This window comes from Lissotriton helveticus, chromosome 7 (genome assembly GCF_964261635.1).
Source record: "Lissotriton helveticus chromosome 7, aLisHel1.1, whole genome shotgun sequence".
NCBI classification, from domain to species: Eukaryota; Metazoa; Chordata; class Amphibia; order Caudata; family Salamandridae; genus Lissotriton; species Lissotriton helveticus.
This window is the reverse complement of record NC_136068.1, coordinates 1456683828-1456703673: the sequence shown is the minus strand read 5'-3', so window position 1 is coordinate 1456703673 and position 19846 is coordinate 1456683828. Positions and strand designations below refer to the sequence as shown.

Below are 19846 nucleotides of genomic sequence, written 5' to 3'. Positions count from 1 at the left end.
CAAGCAAAAGTAAATGCTGTGGGGGTTGCCCACTGAGATATCACCAACCTGCAAAAACGGTGGTATGACTTACGCTCTCACGCAAAAGAAAGGATTGCGACAAGGATTAAAAGTGCCAAGAAAACTGGTGGAGGCGCTCCCAGGGACACTCCAACTACCCCCCTTGAGGATTTGGTTGAGGGGACCCTTGTGACAGAAGCGGTAATTGGAGTGATTCAAATAGACACCTCTGAGCATGCTGGTACTTCACAAGGTAAGTGTTTTGTCTGTAATATAATTAACATTTTAAATATCTCTGGTTGCAGGTTGCTATTACACATCATATTAGTACTCATGTTCAAACCCCTTAAGAATAGGACACTTTGCTTTGGCATATGGTGGTTTAAAATGCATTTTCTTAAAGGAAGCAGTGCATCATGGGAATTGTAGTTTTTTAAACTTGATTAGTAAAATGTATACTAAATTTCAATCAATGAGTAGAAAATTAAACATCACTAATGAGATAGTTTAAATGCTTTCAGTTAGCATGTTTATTAATAAACAAATGTGCATTTCAGTGTTTTTTCAAACATTTCATTTCAAATCATTTATAGACCGAATGCACTTTTTCATTTATAGATGTTGATAAGGAAACAGAAATAAATGTTTCTGAAGAAACCAACATGGATTTACAAAACACATTAGAACAAAAGTCAGAAACATCTTCACCAACTATGCACACATTGCAAGGTAGAAAGAGAGTGCGTCAGCTTCTGAATTCAGACACTGAAGAAGAAAATAATGTCCCAGAACTTGAAAAGCAAAATCCTGGAATCACAGGCACTGCTAATAAACAGTCAAGCTGTCGCAGAAAGCTTCAAAAGTTCTTCAGAAGAAGGCCAAGGTCTTCAAATCAAAGTAACTCCATTGAAGATAACGCCCATACAAGTGATGGGGAATTGAAGTTATTGAAAGTGCAGCGTCTGCAAGGGAAGGATATGAGGATTATGAAGGGCAAACTGAGTCATATTAGTGATGACATTAGTGCAATGAGTAAAAGTTTGAGTACATTAACAAAAGTGATTGAAGGAGCACATAAGGCGTCATGTGACAATTTTGACCGCATAGCAAATGCATTGGAGTCTATTTGTCATGGCATGGAAGGTCAGAAGATTGCAAATTGCAATAGAGACCAATGTTGAGCATGCACACATATGCCAGGGCATTAAATAGAGTGACTACCAGCAATGCACGACTTATGAAACATACAATTTCAATTCAGAAGGACATTAGACAATGTTGTGGGGATCTTTGTGAGGGTATGCGGTCTATGAAAAGTGCTGCAACTGAGATGCAACCTAAAGAAAAGCTTAATAAATCTGATGAAGGGGGTTTAAACATTGATTATGATGGAAGCAGAGTCAAAATTGAACCTAAAGATTTGTCTGAACGCCGTAGTGCAAGAGGCCAAGACATAAGCACAAAAAAACTAAAATTATTGAAAATGTGAAAACAAAAGCATTAGGTTTGCGCGGAAGGAAGAAATGATTTCCAATAATAATTTGTTAGTATTGTCATGATTTCTTGCAATGCTTAAAAGTACACCTTGACTGATTGAAGTTTGTTAAAAGCTTATGTTTTTCTTCAAATTACAAGCAGTATTGTTTTTGAAGTTCCAAGCTCTTCCTTCATTTGCCCAAAAAATAACAAAAAAATAAATGTTATAAAAATTACATTAAACATTAAACTCACCTTTTCTTAAAAATAGTGTTGAGTAATTTCTGCCCTTCTTCTCCTCCCATCTGCTGCATCAGGACCATGTAATCTGGCATGGGGTTGTTGAGGCTGGTTGTCATTATTTGGTAGGATATCCTCCATATCAAGTTCAAGGCCTCTCCTAGTAGCTTTGTTGTGCAGGATAGCACATGCTGCAACTATTTTACAGCAAATATCCGGGCGATATTGCAATGCTCCACCAGTCTTATGCAGAATGCCGAACCTAGACTTCATCACACCAAAAGTCCTCTCTATGATACTGCGGGTTGAGATATGGGCATGGTTGTACTGCTGTTCTTTGTGGGTTGTTGGAGTCAGGAAAGGTGTGAGTATGTATGACCTCACACCATATGCACTATCTCCTAAGTTTAAAGGTAAAAGTTGGAAATTAGTAGCAATTTAATGGAAGAGCATATCAGTAAAATACATTTTACATTGATTAATTACATTTACCTAGTAAATATCCATCTCCAAATTCTCCAGAGAGCAGGCGAGCATGGATGGCACTATGTTTAAAAATGTACGAGTCATGGGCACTCCCTGGATAACTGGCAACTAAGTCAGTGATGATTCCTTTAGCATTGCAGATTGCTTGAATATTTAAAGAATGGTAATTTTTCCTATTTCTGAAAATATACTCATTTACAGAAGGGGGACAAATGGGAACATGTGTTCCATCAACACATCCTATTACATGTGGGAAATGTGCCATGTTGTAAAAGTCTAATTTTGTCTGCAGCAACTCCTGCTGAATGGTAGGGAACTTTATGTGCTGGTTTATCCTATGGAGCATTGCATTGAGAAAGTCTTTAAAAAATCTAGACAATGCACTCTGTGAAACCCCCCCTGCAACAGCAATGACACCTTGAAAGGAGCCAGAGGCTAGATGAAGACAACATAACACCTGTACATGGGTGGGTATGGCTTGAGTCCTACTTGTTTGCCTATGCAATATGGGGTCTAATTCTGCTATCGGCTCTAAAATTGAGTCTGCATTAAGCCTATACTTATCATATATGTCTGCCTGTGTCTGCCCAAACAAAATGATGCGCAATCTAAATATTCTCTCATTGAATATTCTTCTCCTTCTCCCTGCTGCTCTCAAACGCCACCTACGTGCCATCACAATGACTGCTGCCATCAAGGAAGAGTTCCTGAGGGACTGTGGAACCCCTTTTATAGGTGGGCAATCATTTGAACATGTTTTGTGAGAAAAAAAAAATACCACCTGCTCACACTTCTTCTAATTTTTGGAATTCTTAATTGTGATTTCTAAGAAAATTGCAAATAGCGAATTTTCATGCATTCTATTTTTTCCTATTTTTAAAAGATTCCTTAAATTTGCGAATTTTTTAAAAATCGCAATCCAGTTTGCGAAAAAATAAGGAATCGCAAAGCCAATTGCGATTCCTAATTTGGAAAAAAAATGATGCATTCCAAAAACAGAAATTGCATTTGCAAACGGCCAATTTTAGCGATTTGCACTGTTTGCGAATGCAATTTCTGTTGATGCATGTGCCCCAAAATGTCTGCTTTAAACTAAGTAGGACGGAAAAAAATCCTATGTATTAGTTTTTAGTTTGTTCAACTTTGAAGGATACAGTGTTCCAAAATATTGTGCACCTAATCTTTGTTTCCTTGAAACTTGCTCTGCAAACTTTCGGTCAACACAATGAGTGACGACAAAAGGGATAGAGCTGTAGCAGCAGTTCAGGCAGTTTTAGACGACACAAATCTCCAACAAAATGACGCGGATGCTATACGCATCCCTACAAATATAGGGAAAATAATCACTATAAAACTTATAGAAAATGGAGTATCATCAGGAGGTGGTAAAGTAATATTTGTTATAGAGACACATGAATATCTACAGACAGAGGTATTCTATTCATGGATTCTGTTTCCTGCAGCAAATGCAGTAACACACGAGTTCCACTACTATAAATTAGAGGAACCACCAGCGGAATACGTTCCTTTCGAGGACGTTGAAATTCCACTAACTTACCAAGAGCATCAGCTCTGGTTTAATGGTGCCCTACAACATCAAAATCACATTACCAGGCTCAGTCCACTAGGTAGACCAGGAGCTAAATGGCCGGTACTAGCCAGCTATACACCACATCCTGACATTGAAAGATTGACAGTTCCCCAATTGTTAGCTTAGCTAAAACAGCTGATTAAAATACACAGGCAGTTGGTTCAATATGTCATGCGGACTTTAACAGACCAACCAGCTGTAAGAATTCCACAGCAGATCCCACACCAGGGGAACACAAACACAATCACACCACAGACTATACAGTCAGTCATTGGTAAATTGCCCGCAAAACGAGAACAAAATCAGTTCTGGTTAGCACCAAAAATCACTCAAATAGAGGCAGTATTCCCTGATAGTACACCGCATGAGAAACACAGGATTCTGACAATCTGTTTACCAATGGGGATTGCACCACATGTGGAGGACTGCGACACTTTGGGTATAGTCCTTGCTTCAATCTACACAAAAACACATGGTGTCCCGTTTATGGCGGTAATACCAGACGTTCTGAGACAGATTCAAATTGAATACGGTCCAGAACCGGCCTTAAATCTGGGTATAAAATTACTGAAAGATTTCAAACAGGTCTCGGCTATACTATTAGCCAACATTAAAGGTGAAGCAGCATCCGTGGCGATCCGCCAAAAACTAAAAGAAACAGATATTACTGAGCAACCGTATGAGCTTGCCAGAATTATTGAAAAATCTTATGAAGAACTAGGTAGAGATAGTTTGGGTGGGAAACCAATAAAACCCCAACTAACTGAAAATCCTGAAAAAGTTTTTATTAGAAATAATCTCACTACTCCTAAAAAGAAGTGGGAAAACACCAAACAGACTCTTCCTAAAGAGAAGCGTTCACAGTCAAGAGGAAGGTCTCCTCAACAGGAGCCCTCTGAAAAAAGATACAACCTTAGAAATAAGGATAATTTGAGAAAACCTGATAGATATCAAGATAATGATACACGTTCCTCTCGTACCTTTCAGACTTCCTCGCAGAAATCTGAAAGAAGAGGACGATCAGAACAAAAAGAGGAGCAAGTAATGTCCAAAGACGAACAACACGTTCCAAAAAATAAGAAAACAATTCACCAAAAAGAAGGTAGCAAGTCTAAAGATCAGACATGCTGAGGATCTTGAGGACACAACTCAAGAATGGGGAGTGGGCCCAGGCAATGCTAGACAGCGCAGCAGAGGTAACCATAGCTCGCAAGATCCTGACGGATCATCTGGAGACAGTGGACTTGAATGAAAGCATCCAAGTTGAAACTGCAGATACCAGGGTTAGTGTACCACATAAGTTATATGAAGTAACACTCCGGATAAAGGGGGACAAACCAAGAAAAATTAGAGCACTCTTTTGGGAGAAGCTCTTTAAGGGTTATGATATCCTACTAGCTGAACAAGACTGGCCACCTGAATTTGTCAGGGAGTGCCCACATGGCAAAGATATTATTATGCCAGCCTTCTCAAATCAAATTCCAATTCATACAAAATACACATATGCCAGGAAATGGCTGTAGCCCTGGCCCCAGCATTATACAAAAATCATGTAGGATATGATGAGGATTCCCCACACCATAAAATCCAGTAGAGAACTCAACCAACAATGCAAAGGCAATATCCTGTATAACAGGAAGCTAAAAAACAGGTGAGGGAGATTTTAAATCAACTTGAATACCAAGGGGTGATTGAAACATGCACCTCATCAATGAACAATCCTTTGTTTCCTGTCTCCAAACCAGACAATTCATATTGTCTAGTTTTGGATTACAGACATCTAAACTCTTGTTGCAAAACATTTGCAGTACAAAATGCACATAGTGCAACACTGATGAATAACATTGTGCGCAAAAAATATAAAACTACATTAGATATCTCAAATGGTTTCTTTTGTCAAAACAGATTACAGACATCTAAACTCTTGTTGCAAAACATTTGCAGTACAAAATGCACATAGTGCAGCACTGATGAATAACATTGTGCGCAAAAAATATAAAACTACATTAGATATCTCAAATGGTTTCTTTTGTCAAAACATTGCACCTGAAAGCAGATATTTGACCGCTTTCTCAATAATGGTGACACAGCGACAATTTCGCCGTCCACTCCAGGGATTCAAGAATAGTCAAGGGTTATTTTCAGCCAGAGTAACAGAGTTACTACAAATGTACGATGATGAGGCATTGTCCTATGTCGATGACATCTATCTTACAGACGATGATTTGGACGTGCACTTGAAAAGAGTGAAGACCATCATACTGGGGTTCGCTTCTGAAGGGTATAAATTCAATTTTAAGAAATCACGAATTGCCCACCTCAACGTCCTATTTTTGGGATATGAGTTATCAAGTAAAGGCAAAAGCCTGGCAGCAAACATCTTAGAGAAATGTGCACTGCTCCAACCTCCAAAAATGCTGATAAACTTAGTCAATTCTAGTTTTCCTGAATTTTGGAAGAACTTCTGTTCTAAACTACGCAGAAAGGGTTAAACCTCTCTACGAACTAATCAAACCTGATTTCAAACCTACTAATTGGGCACATAAACACACAATAATTTTGCGTTCAATGCAAACAGACATGTTAGCAAAAACACAGTTACTAACACGCGACAACGTGCGCAACCTAGTGATCCGAATCATCCCAGGGAGATGCGGATTCACATACCTAACCTTTAACGAAGGTGAGACGGTACCAATAGCATACAAGTCACAATTGTACACACAAGCTGAAATAAAATTCACTTCAACAGAAAAGATACAGACAGCGGTTCAGACTGCTGTAGCAAAAGAAAGAGCCCTCGCACAGGGTAAACGCATTAAAATCGTTACACCTATACCTGCCTTAGAGGCAGTGACAAAGGCAAGCATTCCAAATGCTAAAGTTTTACATCCGAGATGGATACAATTGGTTAATTCTCTTGCTGCAACAGATGTTGAATACTTTTTTGACCCATATTTAAAAACTCAAGAATTACTACAATAGGAATTAGAATGTCCTCTGCCGACTGTAATTCTGCCACTCGAACATTACGGCTGTATAATATGTACAGATGGCTCAGCACAGCCCGCAATTGGGGGTAAACAAGCTTACAGTGCTGCATGCGCTATTGTTAAAGGTCGCTGGCACGGAGGTAAATTTAGACCAATGGTCACTAAAACTCAATCACTCGGAGGCTGTACAGCTCAGCGAGCTGAACTAAAGGCTTTCAAGATGGCGCTTGAAAATACCGATCGCGAATTCCCCACACTCACAGTGTGCGATTCGTATTACTGCATCCAATCTTACAATGAATACTTGCAGAACTGGGTTCAGAACGGCTTCAAAGACGCTAAAGGTGGCACAATTAAGCATAAACTGCTATGGGAACAAGTAGTTCTTTTGCAAAAAGAACTACAAAAGACTCACGTGATTCATACACTGAGTCATCAGCGTGATGGCGTTCATGTTGCAGGGAATTCATTTGTAAAAACAACAGTTGATGGACAGAATGCAGAACAATGTCATACATTCACCCCAGTACAGAGATCTGGGCCTAAATCCATCATTTCTTTGCTCACCACACCACCCCAATTCAGACATGGCCATATGCAAATCAGCCTTGACCCTGTGCCTCATGGGAACAGTCCAGCCCGAACTGCCAAGCCATGTCTTCCTTGGACCGGAATCAAGCATCCTAGGACCGGTTTCTGGCTATCAGCCATCTTCAGCCAGGATAGCTTGACTCCAGTGGTGTGGAGAGCATGGGACTCACGTCTGAGCATACCCGTCCCACTCGGGGTGACGAATGCAAAAACAACAGTTGATGGACAGAATGCAGAACAATGTCATACATTCACCCCAGTACAGAGATCTTGGCCTAAATCCATCGTTTTTTTGCTCACCACACCACCCCAATTCAGACATGGCCATATGCAAATCAGCCTTGACCCTGTGCCTCATGGGAACAGTCCAGCCTGAACTGCCAAGCCATGTCTTCCTTGGACCGGAATCAAGCATCCTAGGACCGGTTTCTGGCTATTAGCCGTCTTCAGCCAGGATAGCTTGACTCCAGTGGTGTGGAGAGCATGGGACTCACGTCTGAGCATACCCGTCCCACTCGGGGTGACAAATGCAAAAACAACAGTTGATGGACAGAATGCAGAACAATGTCATACATTCACCCCAGTACAGAGATCTGGGCCTAAATCCATCGTTTTTTTGCTCACCACACCACCCCAATTCAGACATGGCCATATGCAAATCAGCCTTGACCCTGTGCCTCATGGGAACAGTCCAGCCCGAACTGCCAAGCCATGTCTTCCTTGGACCGGAACCAAGCATCCTAGGACCGGTTTCTGGCTATCAGCCGTCTTCAGCCAGGATAGCTTGTCTCCATGTCTGAACTGGGGTGGCTGAGTGGGCTAAAGAATGGTGATGGATTAAACCCAGATCAGTTGACTGGGGGTGAGTGTTTGATTTGCTCAAATGCTCCGTCCATCATCCCCTTTTGTATTGCAGGGAATTCATTGGCTGATGAGGCCGCGAAGGCAGCTGTGCAAACGGTTCCATAGCTGCAATCACTCGTTCAAAAACGAAAATAGACGGTGAAACAATGCTAGTAGTCAACTCCTCAATGAAAGGAAACTATGCAGCATTACCACTGAATTATCCACTCGGTAATACATACATAATTGATGCAAACTCAGTTCCATTTGCTCGAATCCCTGGAGTGGGGGATAGAGTTATTCCAAACAGGAACGAGAGAGGTGCTTTGGTTTTCAAGGCACATATGGGAGAGGGTCTGATACATCAAGGGATCTTACTGTCTCTAATAGAGTTAGAAAAGAGGTACTGGTGGCCAGGAATGAGCGCCCAAGTCTACGAAATTGGAATTAACTGCGATACCTGTTACGAGGATCATAGCTTTGAAAAGAAACACATTCCTGACTACAGTGTAGCCAGCCCAGTACAGACACCATTGTTAGACAGCATTAGACTATCTACACGCAGACGTCATTATAGACGAATGCGGTCCCACAAATATTAAGACAAGATTCATTTGGATGTGGCCCCAGCACTCGGCTGACGCCAGAACGGTTATAAAAGATTTGCGAGTCTTTATCGGCACATACGCAATCGGCACGCTACATTCTGACCAGGGTCCTGCGTTTAGCTCTCGAGCTTACAAGGAGGCCATGGCCAGCTTGGGCGTTGCATTGCGGTTTTCGAGTCCCTTCCATCCTGGTGAAATGTGGTAGTGATAAGAAAAAAACGTGACATAAAGCAATCAATAACAGCTAGGGTATTAGGTTCGGGTGACGGGTGGGTCAAATATCTAGTGTCCAACGTAGTCTTAACAATCTGCCAAGAAATTCTCTGGGGGGAATCACTCCATATAAATTATTATTTGGTACTAGAATGCTAATCCAGGATCTTGATTGTCAGACTTCAGTGGTGGAACAGAAAACCCTTGATATCAAAGACTGTTTGGCTGTTTTACAGGACTTAAATGAAACGAGAAGAAGTCTGAGTAACACAACACAAAGCCCAATGACCACTGAAGAAAAACCACCTGTCCCAGCAAGACCTGTCTGGATTCCAAAGATTGGGGATCTAGTCAGGGAAAAAGATTGTGGTAAAGAAGGAATTTGGGCCTTCTTATAGAAAAGCAGTACCTGTCTTAGCAATTCTTGGAACAAGATCAGTGTTACTACCGCCGCTTGCTGGAAAAAGGGAGAACAGAACAGTATCAATTGACCTGGTAAAACCACATCATGTGGCCGATAATAAGTAGTAGGCCCAGTGGACTCCCAAGAAGTAGCAGCCGACCAAATCTGGCTACTATTTAAGAGGTTCAAACTGAAAGACTTATCACCTTTGATAAACCTGCAGTGAGAAAAGAAGGACTTTGCAACACAGCCATGGAACTCGTCCCTCTTGATACCCAAATATCAGTTTGTCAAGAAACTCCTGTCTACAATGATGTAGCATCTGACTATACAAACATGTCAAAGGAGGAAGCAACTCCAGTGATCTCAAAGAAACCGAATGCAATACCAACTATTGACAGAACTGCCTCTGGCTATTTTATCAACTTCGATAACTTTTCTGAGGATCACAGTGAACCAGAAATAACGCCAGCAAAAACACTTTTTAAAGAAAAAATAACAAAACTCCTTCATCAACTTGAGAGAACATATCTGGTTTCGCCAAGGGTTGAATTTTGGATTGGATTAGGTGTACTTTTTTTCCTGCTATGGCACATTCTTGTTTTGAGTTTGGGACAAATGATAGATGGAAAATAAAGTACGATGGACACAGCAAGTAAGAACATCAACTTGCTCCTACAACCTTACAAGTCATCTCATCGTGAGCGAAGAGACCTGTCATCAGTGAAGATCACAGCCATTCCTATACCTGGTGGTATAGCATGGGACAACTAATTATGACATTTATGGCCCGGTGGAATTGTTGAAAATTCTACACCAGTTTAAGGTTTCTTTGAGTGATTTTGTTTCATCAAGCACTTTTTCTGATGATTGGGACTTTGAAACTGTTAATAATATGATGTCAGACTTAGAAATGTCAGCTAAATTCACTAAACATGAATACTTAGAAGGTTCATCAGATTATGAACTAATGTATTGTTTAATCATTATGGTCGCCATTACTTGCACAAATCTGCAAACCCTAGGAATGTTTTTACTTACAATCAATGGGAACATTGTCCAAAGCCGCCAAAGGGCAGCTCAGAAACATTTTATGAAAAGTTTCCATACTTCTCAAGTTTTAATGTCACAAATCCAGAAAATTGTTATTTCAGAAATGTGAATAAGACAGGAATGAAAACATGCTGACCAATACTAAACAAATTTATTCTGCGAACTTTAATGCTCAGATGTCTACATTAGGTTTTAACTTTTGGAAAGACAAAATTGAGACAAAAACTGTTTGGGGCACAAAAGACTGGCAGGTGCAAGGTTTAGAAGCCTTATTCAGAGCCTGCATAATCCCGGAACAAATAATGTTTTTAAATGACACTGTACAACATACATCTTGTCTTGGCTTAGCTAAGATAAAAGATTTAAACAAACCGTCCATACCTAAGCCCACGCCTGACAGTGTAATAACACTTCGGATGAGGAGGTAGACGTGAAACAGATTTTAAATCACAACAGAAACAATCCTGATTGGAAACAATGGTTAATCTGGCCCATAGACACGAACAACTGTCAAGATAGATTCATGAACAGAACACACGGGTTCAAAATGAATAGGCCAGATCCAAGATACTCCCAGAGTCAACATCCAGGGATAATCACCACATACAGTGTAGGAAAACTATGCCTTGCTTGGCTACAGAAATCCACACTTCCAGAAATTAAAAATCACTTGACTTTACTTAAAGACGGCGTTGACTTACGAGACTTCTTACTTGGGTCTCGTAAACAACGTCAAAAACATTTAATATACGCCGGTATATACGCAGCTTACAATGAAGCTTGGAAAATCACGCAAATGGAAACTGCAGAAAAAAATACGAGAAATTGATCGTATTAATATAGAGAAAGCACTCTCTGTAGTAGACAATGGGTTAAGGACTGTGTCCTCAAGAATTTATTCTTTGGTCAGCATTGTATCATCTGCCATTGACACAATAGAACAGGATTTGCTAATGTTACAACATGGCCAGTCTCAATTGCGTTCTAAATTGCTACTGGGCTGGACGTGGCAAAATCTCCGTTCAGGCTACGTGCCATGGCGTCTAATCAATACCACGTCATTGTTTACTGTCTTTAACCTTACAGATAAACAATTCTCTCTGGCACAAAGAGGAGCAGACTATATGGTGCTGAGCATTGAAAAACTGGAAAGATTACCATTAACTGTTTCTGAGAAACCTGTCGTTGAATGGATAATATATGGCACCATCACGATACCAGTGACGATTGTCCAATTTCAGTATTGTCTGCAACATGTACCAGCAGGCCTGTACGAAAAGTTGGATACATTAAGTCAACCTGGAATTTACCATACACACACAAATGTTGGAGTGGGGGAAAAGAGTTATTTCTTAGTACAAATCTTTTTTAAAATTCACTAAGCGGTACACTTTTATGTGAAGGTATTAATTTACATGGAGCCTGTGAAGGTTCTTTAAATAACCTTTATTGCCACATGCACAGTACTCCAGCAGCCGTGATAGACCTTATTTTCAGGCAGCTTTCCCATGGGAGCTACGTTATGCTCAATGCTCACAGCTGTTGTGGCATGTTGCCAGGAAAAGCCTATCTAGTTAGTGTGTCGGTCAGGGTCACTTGTTGTATGCAAGTATTGTAACCAAAAAGCAAGACAGACGGGGAGACAGCGTTATGGCCTTCACTGAATATCTCTTCTATACGAATTGATACTTTAAGCAGAATGAAAGCCATTCTATTACAAAAAACTGTGCCACAGACCTCATCTAGAGGAACGTATGATCTGCAAGTTGCAAGGACTTCTGCAGAGATACATGCATTATTATCAACAAACTGCCCAGTACATTTCGCAGAAATGTTAGGTCAAATCTTAAACACGTCTGATACCAGTGGCATCGCACATGTATTTAAGACGATCTTTTCGGGACTGTTAACACCATTCGAAGCAGTCCTCTGCATTTTTCCAAATTTCGTGCACTCTGTGTTCGGCGGTCTGCCTCTCATTTTGGGACTCGTAGCAGGAATTCTATTTTTGTTTCTCCTGCTCCGATATGGCAAGTCCAGTCACCAACGATACCCAGACTACAATGGAACGGGCTCTCCTGGCCATGCGGTATCGTGACAGAATTACACAGATTCTTGGCTTGGCTCGTTTAAGAGATCTGAATACCACTTGGTTCCTATCATTCAGACCAATCTGGCAAGATTGCATCTTACCTGTTCTACGATGCCTGCTTTGCGGAGAAGAATGCGTGTTAGACATCTGTTTTACACGTCCATCAGCACTGCCAATGGATGTTGACACTTTGCTGGGTCCTGTAACGACTCATACATCATGTTGCCCCCAACGGCTGCCAATCCTGATGACGGCATTCATTGAGATCTCACCAGCGATTCCAGCTATTGGTGAGGTACATGGAACAACAGGCACACAGGTACCATCTACATTGAACATTGCTAATGCGAATGACGCTGACGGCGATGCTTCACATCTATGCACATTTGATCTACTTGATGAAGTAGTTCAACTTTCACCAACTGTGGTAGACGGTTTCTTTGCCAGTTTAGATGACTTGATGTTTTCTTCTGACACCGAGAATAACTTTTGAAAGTGCACACAGCGTTCCATGAACTCTGAAATTCGGCCTTCGGTTTTTCAAAACAAACACTAACTTGGGAACTCTATGTTTCTACATTTGAACATTTTTCTCTTCATCCCAGAATACAACTTTTTCACTTGGCACAAAGTAATCTGCTTAAAGTAGAACTATTCTTAGAGAACAAGAAATTCATTTGATACTTCCTATAGACAATATTTGCCATTTTATATATTATGCTATGGAATGGTCTCGACTTTTTTTTCTACTGTAAATTTAGAGCCATTTCATAAATGTCATTTCATAAATCGTTTAGATAGCATTCTTCAATGACAGCTATTGCTTATAAAATACGTGCAAGACAAATACTCATGTATGTGTATAAATCATGTTTTGATGCACTTCATGTATTTTGGGTGGGATTATGAATACATGCTCTAGTTATGTGTTATGCTTATAGATTTAGTAATATTACACATAATACGTGGAGTGGGTGTTGTATAGGGTTTTAGGACCCTAGTATAATTTTCCCGATTCATGCCCTTATATAGGTATAAAATATTGTATCCTTATATAGGCATAGAAATCATAACCATATCAAGACATAGCTCAAGTAGTCTTAATACGGCTTGGCTACTTACACATGTTCCGAAAATCTACAACGATTTCTTGGAAAAACCCGCCTTCAGCAGTCAGGGACTTCCCCCTGCATGAATATTAATTTATCTAAGAACTCATGGAGTTTTCAGAGAATTAAGTCTCTAATGACGTTATTATGTCCAATCTTACGTTAAACTTGGCACCTTCAAGGTATAAATATGCCCACACTTGTCCGAACAAACACACAGTGGTTTGGAGCAGTACGACTATATACTTGCTCGACGCGCCCTGCTGCAGCAAGTACCGAAGGAAGCCGACCCTCCAGCTGACGCACTGAGAGACGCTGTACTTTCTTCAGCCGAGAAAGCCAGCTCCGGTTTTTCCAGGCTACCTTTGCGGGTTGCTCGGAAATCGAGTCCTGAGAGAGAGATACCAGAACCTCCTACATTCTGAAAACCAAGGTACGGAGCTGATTAGACCCTAAGAGAATTCTTGGATTAGATTCTTGCCAAAGAATACTGAAACTAGGCTACACCTTACTTACTGCTTCCCTTGTACTAGACCTAGGTTAGGTACACCGGGGTAGGTGAATTTTAGAAGCACCAGTTGAGTACTTTTAGTCATTATTTATCACTGTATGTATTTTATGCATTTTAGGTATTTTATGGCTTAGAAACCATATCATGCTTTTACAATATTATTTTATAATACTCTTCGTACTGTACGCTTTGTACTTTACCACAAATATTACGATTGCAGCAGTTCATTTCTTATGCTTGAGAAAGAAGACTGTTCAATAAATATATTTTATTGAAAACGTCCGTCTTTCTATTTCTCTGCATCTCTGGTGAAACGAAGCATGCACGATTGACTGAGTGAAATAACTATCAATTGTTTACACGACTCTATAGAGATATTTCTTATTCTTGGGAAACAAAGTTGTCATGTTTTAAGCAATTGTCAGAAACTAATCCCTTCTTGTTCATTCGAGAAAGTTTCTAGTGACCTCTGAGCTAGCTGGCATACACACAATTAAGTCTAGTATATTCAGTAGAGACCTAGTCGACTTCAGTCCTACATCTAAACTACAGGATACACTATTCCAATGCGCAGAGCCTATTGGGAATATAGGAACTACACTACAAAACCTGCCGACAAGGACGGTGCGATTGTTGTTCAAAAGGCATTAGCATATGACCAAGAATGTCGCAGACTCCTATCCGACTGAAGGAACTACTCAATCTTAAGTGAGGATCCTACAGAAGCATTACGCATCAGGATCATGGGAATGGTGGAAGAAGCCCTGGCACACAACTGGCTGTCCAAAAAAAAGGCAGATTTTGTGGTCCAAAAATCACCAAGGACTCCATATTTCTACACCAGTCCCAAAATACACAAGGATTTGAAAAAAAACCAAGGCAGACCAATAGTCTTGGGCATCGGTTCCATTTTAGAACCTTTGTCCAGATTTGCAGACGCCTTTCTACCTCCTCTGGTCCAAGCTACATATACCTACTTGAAAGATACTAAAGAAGTTCTTGAGCTTTTACAGAATTTACCTTTCAATCCCACCTAACAACTACTACTACTGAGTCTGGATGTAGAAAGTCTGTACACCAGCTTGCCTCATGATGAAACACTTAATATCATAGAGGAGATCTTGTTTTACACACCATGGGAGTACCAGACCCGAGGAACATTATGTCACGGTTGTTTTCTCCTCGGGATCAGGGTGATGCTGAAAGGGGTCCACCTCCTGATTTCCCCAAACTCTGACTAATATAATTCACAGAGCATAGAGGTAATCAAGCGAGGGAAAGGTAAGGGAAAGGAACAGGAACGGAAGTGATAGCTGAAACGACAAAAGGAAGAATGTTAACACATATTTCCTAACTACTCTCATTTCATTCTCGCTAATGAACCTCTACCTACCACGAGAATCAGGAGGTGAGCCCTTCCTCTTTTCTTTGTTCCTTCTCTACAGATATAGGTGCTTCCTAAAAACAAACCAAACATTACTGTTTGTTCCCATTCATTCTGAGAAGTATCAACACCACTACAAACATAGGTTACGCACCCTTATTTCCTTTCCCTTGAAATTATAAGATGACTCTCTCCAGTAACCCAGAAGCTGGCAGTAAGCAATAGTCATTCCATGGCTCTGGAATAGAAGGATTCGGTAAAGTCTGTAACAAGACACTAGTTCATCCAAATATAAACGTAATACAAGTTTATCAAAAAAGTATCCCTAGCTGGGCCCAACTAAACGGAATACATAAAAAATCATATGACCAGGAACAAGTCCAACCTCATCCGAGGCTTACCAACTTGATGACTTGACTCTCTTTTAGCACCAACCTACTGGCTTTGGATATGTCCAGGGTAAAATGCCCTCCAGAACTTCTCCAAATCGACTGTGCTGTTTATCTAGAAGTTGCCAATAAAACAGCACTAAGAAATAGGTACTGCTTGTAACATATTCAGAGCACTCCAATACACGATCCCAAAAGACCGCCCTTTACTCGCTGCAGCCGCAAGCGAGAAAGACGGTGAACAGAAACCTGGAGAAGCAACTTGAAACTAACTGATTCCAATTTCAATAATCGTGTCCCAGCCGGTAACACGCACTCAATTCCTCTCCGCGGCTCCCACAGTCACTAACGGTCAAGAGCACAGAGGCAATTAATCAATCCTTAGCGTTTCTGAATCGCGGGACTCAACCGCGATAAAGGATTAAAGAGCGAAAATGCAGAAGAGTTTTCTTTCGCTTCCTCTCCTCCGTAACCATGTGTCTCAGCCGAGAACACTTTCACTCCATGCTCCCAGTAGCCGCCATTCGCTTCCTCTCCTCCGTAACCAGGGGTCTCAGCCGAGAACACTTTCCCTCATGCTCGCAGCAGCCGCCAGAGGAAAGAAACGGCACAAAGTTCACTGCAATGTAAACACGAACACTTGTTTCCCAAAACTCTTGAATTCCGAAAAACTAGCAGCTCCTCACTACGGAACTAGTACTAACACAAACCAGGTTCAGAATGCAAAATCACATATAGCGCGCCCCGGTGGTCTACTGTGGTATATACTCTAAACTCCTCCCACTAGGATTGATTCTGGGAGATGTAGTTGAGTAGGCGCCCTGAGTCAGATCATGACACATTGTGATGGAGTGCATCACTATGGCACTCACAAAGAATTTCATCCAGTATGATAAAACACTATACTTACAGAGCCACGGGACCAGCATGGGGAGCACTTTTGCTCCCAACCTGGCTGGGCTCTATGTTCACCATCTAGAGGCTCACAGAATCCTCCACCAAAGTAACCCCTACAAACACAACATAAAAAACTGGCAACGCTACACAGACAATGTCTTTGTCATCTGGGAAGGTGATTATCAATCCATTGAACACTTCATGGTATGGCTCAACACATAGAACACCTTTTTAAAATTCACCAGCTCTGCATCAGGTGACATGATGGTGTTTCTAGATCTCATTATATACCCAGAAGAGGGGTTTCTGAAGACTACAACTCACTTTAAACCTACATCAAGAAACTGCCTACTGAGATATGATAGCTTCCACCCACAACACCTCCGTGAAAATCTCCCCTGTGGCCAGTTCCTCCGTCTTAGACGGACCTGCTCCAATTTGAGGGATTACAAGACACAATCAGTGGACCTCAAAAACAAGCTGGACAACCGGAAGGACTCAGCACCAGTGATAGAGCCATGAAAAGGGCACACAATAATAACAGGGATGCACTGTTGGAGGATAGGGTACAAAAAGAACCTAACAAAATCCCAATCTGTGTAACCACATTTAATACCCACTCCAACTATATTTCTAAAATTGTGAACAAACACTGGAGGACCCTTGTGTGCGGCGACCTTAACCTGGAGTAACCGCTGTTCACCCACAGAAGGGGCAGGAACCTCAAAAACTTCCTGGTCCATACCCGGCCACGAACAAACAAACCGGAGCAATGGGTCCAGGGACATCATCCTTGTGGCAACTGCAGCAGCTGCCACCTAACAAAAAAGAATAGACAACTAAAATTCCAGAATTGGAAGTGAATGTGAACAAAGGAAATTCACCAACTGCAACAGTAAGAATGTCGTGTATATGATCACATGCCCTTGCGGCCTTGAATACATTGGCATGACGTCAAGACCAGCCAAGATCAGAATTGGAGATAAAAAAAGTAATGTTAGATGTAAAAAGAGTACGACCAAAATGGCCTCTTTGAAAAGGAACAACGCTGGGTGTTTTCGCCTAAAGACCAATACTGTTGGGCTGAAGGATGATATCCCGTGGAGTCAGCTAAGCTAGCTTGACATATGGGGTTATCTTTTTCAAACTATGTGTTTTAATCCATGGGAACCCCCTAACCCCCAAAGAATGGTTAAACATGTACACCCCAAACCTCTTAGTTGGTGTTTACACCATGACCATCTGTTATGGGACAACCATCCACGACCCTGTAAATACATTCCCCTTTTTATAGAATTTTTTGATTTTTTGGTGGAATTTGTCAACATATGTCATATCTTTGCGATTTGGGTAACATTCATTCCGCTTGAATAATTACTGTTGTTCCCCGTGTTTCCCATCACTGCATTTAAAACTCAGCCTTTCTCTTGGCACCACTTGACATAGCACTTGCATTGCCTAACATTTGTTATAACGATGCGCATGCGCGAGCCATCCGGCTCTCACGCATGCGCTAGTAAGCTCCGTTTCACTCTGCGCATTTGCCAAGTGAAAATGGAACAGCTACCAGATGCGCATGTAACTGGAGGCGCGGTCAGCCTAATGGAGCAATCGCAGGACATCCCGCTCCCTCTCAGTACATTTTGGACTGCAACGAAGTACGCATGTTATATGAGGCACTGTCTCATAACGGAGCAATTGCGGGAGGCGTGATGACCGGAAATACCATAGATGACTTGGGGGGCGCTTCCGGACTACTCCGGATGATTTCTCCAATTATCCAATTAAATGGGGTATATAACCGGGTCTCGCCGCGCTCCACATACAACCACGGAGCCGCGGACGGGATAGTTGGCCATTTAGGAATCTCCTGTTTTGTAAGTACAGCATAGCTGAGATACAAACAACAAGACTACAGGCTAATCAAGTGAGTAATACAATGAATGCCAAACTAAAAGTATATATCCTTTGCGCCTCATGTTACAGGTTGCTATTAAGCACGTGATCCCTCTGTTTTTCAGGCTCATGATGTCAGTCAACTAAATGGCAGCAAGTATGCATTATTTAACATTCTTCTTTTTAACACAAACAATCGAACTTATCTGAATCCTCGACCACAACAACAACCAGTGGAATTTGAATAGAGTGTGTGTTTTATGTTTTGTGTGAGTCTGTCTTGTCTTTTTTTACAGGGCACTACACTGAAATAGGATGACATAATATGTCTAGAGAGTGCTGCTTTCACTTTTTCTAGGTCACTGTCCTATAATGCTGGATATTATAACTAAAATACCACATGTGCATTCTTTCTCCTTCTCGGTGTTCTTTTTTCTTTTCATTCCAGGTCCTCATTGCAGGTACCTTTGAGTAAGAATCAAACAGGTAGGCACATTTAGGGCTAGATGTAGGTAAATCATTTTAACCGATTCTAAAATACCGAATTTTACAGATTCGGTATTTTAGAATCGGTAAATCTGATGTAGGTACATTTTCGGTATTTTTTACGGAATCGGTAAGATTCGGTAATTACCGAATCGGTATTTACCGATTCCGTAATTGCCATTCATTCCTATGGGCCTGTAGGCCCATAGGAATGAATGTCAATTACCGAATCGGTAATTACCGATTCCGTAAATACCGAATAATTCAAGGGTGTCACGGTGTCACTTTGACACCCTGTTGCACCCCTGATTAGGGCTTGTGTGCCATGTGGCATGTATGTGTGCCACATGGCACAGGTGTACATGCACAGATTTGCATATACACAGGTATTCGTTATTTACCACAATAGTTGGTGGTAAATAACGAATCCTTAAAGCCCTGTGGCACTGTTTACAGTGCCACCTACATCTCAAAATACAGATTCGGTAATTTTACTGAATCGGTAATTTTACCGATTCGGTAAAATTACCGAATCTGTATTTTAAGATGCCCTACATCTCAGTATCCAAATACCGGGAGGTAACG

At 41.1% G+C, this 19846-nt stretch overlaps 1 long non-coding RNA gene across 1 annotated transcript in view; it reads right to left on the bottom strand.

Moving 5' to 3' along the window:
* Positions 1 to 509: 509 nt before the first annotated feature.
* Positions 510 to 19846, bottom strand: part of LOC144767467 (uncharacterized) — a 109022-nt gene continuing 89685 nt past the window's right edge. Inside the window, exons 4-5 of the long non-coding RNA XR_013598218.1 lie at positions 1732 to 2117; positions 510 to 962 (exon numbers count right to left, since the gene is read on the bottom strand). This is a non-coding gene — a long non-coding RNA (uncharacterized LOC144767467). The remainder of the gene's footprint in view (positions 963 to 1731; positions 2118 to 19846) is intronic.